Below are 2,999 nucleotides of genomic sequence, written 5' to 3'. Positions count from 1 at the left end.
GTGGGGGGGAGCAGCGCGGCCTTATGAGCCGTCACGCTGTGCGGCGAGTATGACGCTGCACGGCGTGAACCACTGCGCAAGCGCGGATCCCGTTACGTCGCTGCTAGCCCATTTCGGGCCGGAGACTATCGACCCATTTTTCCGACGTGACGCAAGTCGGATTTGCGCCGTTTTTTGCGCCGATCGGCGGACTTTCCGCCGATAACGGAGAATTTCGCCTGTGGTGTTTAAATATGGCGCCGGGGCCTTTGAGCCCATCAGCTGAGGGCGGGCGGATGAATCAGCTGCTGGCTCACCAGCAAATTCGGAGGGGAACTCGCCTGTGCATAGTGAATGAGGTTCCAAGCTCGGAATCACGCACAAGATCCCACTATTCTGGCCAGCAGGAAAGAAGCTACTGGACCGCCCACTGCCGCTCTCAGTCTCAAAATGGGAGAATTCCACCTCTTGTTGTTGATCTCCTATTTTCTTTCTCTGTCAGTCTGGCCTCAATAAAAGTTGAGACGGATTCGCACGTAAACAGAAGTTATTTATTTAGCTTGCAAGCTTTATCATCTTACAGAAATGTAACAGGACGTCCTGCCTCTTACACTCCAGAAAACGACTGAACTAACAGACAAAGGAATCTCTGCAAAATCAGTTCAAATGGTATCAAGTTTCACATACTCGACGGACATAGGTCAGCCTAGGTCCCTCCTGACCTGTTTAATCCATTCTGATTGGCTCACTTCCAATCCCTTTCTCTGGCCCTTATCAATGCAGTCTCACTCTCATAGACACACCTCTTCCTGCTTTTTCCATGCGGTCCCAAATTCCTTTGTCCCTAACTAAAAGAATCAAAGTGGCTTATTTCTACATTACATTAACTAGTATCTCTAAAGTAACTATTTTATATCACATTCGTCATTCCCTCCTTTTATCATTCCATGATAACCGAACTATCCAATCTATAGCTACGGTTCCTCATCTAAAAAGATTTGTCGCTGCATTTCCAATTCCTGTCTTAGCCCCCCTTCATCTGCTTCACCCTCATGGATTTTAACAGTTAAAATCTTTTTCTCGGTGATTGGGGCGGTGATCTGATCCAGTGCACCCCGCATTCTACCCATCACACATTTAAGGATGGCCAGGCCCACAAAGATGCAGCCGATAGCTACCACTAGATACATGGCCATATTTATCAACCAGTCCTTCCATCCCCCAAATCCCCAGTTACCCCAAGAGCCAGGATCCTGCATCCCGTCCAAGTGATCCCGTATGCGATCCATAAATTTAGTGATGTTAGCGGTCAAGTCTTGAACACCCATAATACACTTGCCCTGTACTATGGCGCATACCCCACCCTCACGGCCAGAAGATAGTCAAGAGCATACCGGTTCTGCATTGCAAACAACCGTAGCTGAGACAACTCCTTAGTTATTGCCCCGAGGGCTCCCAAGGTTTCATTTCCCAAGATGGTAAGGCCGCAAATAAAATAATTCCGATCACTAACAGCCAAGGAACCCCCCACACCTCCCAGTGTCAATACGCTCAGAATGCCCCACCCGGCTGAGTGGCCCCGGTTGGGTGCAAGAACCTGAGGTTTTTTCCAGTTCTCGCAAAATTCAGCAGAGACTGCCCGGCGTGCTAACTGATTATGCAGGTTCCACGCCGAAGGGCAGGGGACTGTGGTAGGGACTAGAGTCCCTACAGCAATTCGGCGGGGAAATGGGGGTGACAAAACGTTGGTCGCCGTACCATTAAATAAAAAGTAGTATCTTGGTCCGTGTGGAGACTAGCATCACAATCAGTATATCGGTTGCGTAAGGACCTCCCAGTAGCCCAGTTTATCCAATTTTGAAATGCCCATTCGGGCCGCCCAGCAATGCGGAAAGCCTATTCCCGACAGTGATATGAGAGACATTCGCCCAGCCACAAAGGAGCTGGAGGCCAGCGTTCAATGGAACGCAAGTGGGTGCTATAACAAACGCATTTGCCAGACGCCTGGGTGATATGGCACCTCCTGTCCGTACAGGTGGGAAACAGACATGTTATATTTGTGTCCACCTCTACCAGCAAACAGCCGTATCCTTCACTGCTGAAGCAATTCTCGTACGACCGGGAATCCCTATTGGGAGTGAAGTGGCTAGGTATGTACGCCCTCCACCGTCGCAGCCTATCATACTGTGAATGGGAATTATCCCGAGGGAGGGGAAGGCAAATAGCCGGTGGTGCTGAATCCGGATCGTAAGGAAGAGTGACGTGCTCGGGCAGTGGCTCGGAACGCTGACAATGAACCACCGTTTGGGGAGTGCCCCAAAGCGGTGAAACAGAAAATAACCGAGACACCGCTGCGGGGTTTGGGTAGCAGACAACCCGTCCCTGGCCATACAGACGGTGGTAAATCTGGTAGAAGAGATTCATACTACCCGGGTTTTCCTCAGTTTGGCCTTTAATTAACTTAAGTGTATCTCCCGGTAATCTACGTTCTAGCTGTACTTCCCTTCTCATACGCCCCGTCCTCTCTCTAGTCCCTTTCTCTTTCTCATAGCCTCTTCCTACACTCTTCTGACAGCCTGATGTTACCTTTATTGTACCACTTTTAACACATCCAAAATCAAATTTACATGTATTCCAAAAACAAGGCAATGTCCATATAATGTTCCCTTCCCATCGCCGGGACCGGTGCAGCTGCTTCATGACTCCCGCATTCTCCTTAACTTTGATGACCTTCCATGAGTCGATACCATGTCCTCGTATATGGGGGCAGTGAAGAACATCACCTGTGCATAGGTGATGTATCCTTGTAGATTGGTTGGGGCTACACAGATACATAATATTCCCCCTTTTCCATGTCCATCGCCAATAACACGCCAAGCGAAGTGAGGCCAAATATCAGACAGACGATGCGTAGCCACTCCATCATGCTCCACACCTGTAAAATAGCACTGGAGAAGGGAGGCAGGTTAGTATCCGACCTTTTACAGTAGTGGAGATGGGCTCAATTTACAGTGATGTAG

At 49.3% G+C, this 2,999-nt stretch overlaps 1 long non-coding RNA gene across 1 annotated transcript in view; it reads right to left on the bottom strand.

Moving 5' to 3' along the window:
- Nucleotides 1-516: 516 nt before the first annotated feature.
- LOC140425575 (uncharacterized) overlaps nt 517-2,999 on the bottom strand; it is a 4,881-nt gene continuing 2,398 nt past the window's right edge. Inside the window, exon 2 of the long non-coding RNA XR_011947896.1 lies at nt 517-2,927. This is a non-coding gene — a long non-coding RNA (uncharacterized lncRNA). The remainder of the gene's footprint in view (nt 2,928-2,999) is intronic.

Source organism: Scyliorhinus torazame, chromosome 6 (genome assembly GCF_047496885.1).
Source record: "Scyliorhinus torazame isolate Kashiwa2021f chromosome 6, sScyTor2.1, whole genome shotgun sequence".
NCBI lineage: Eukaryota > Metazoa > Chordata > Chondrichthyes > Carcharhiniformes > Scyliorhinidae > Scyliorhinus > Scyliorhinus torazame.
The sequence above is the reverse complement of the archived record's forward strand: the minus strand, read 5'-3'. Positions and strand labels throughout refer to the sequence as shown.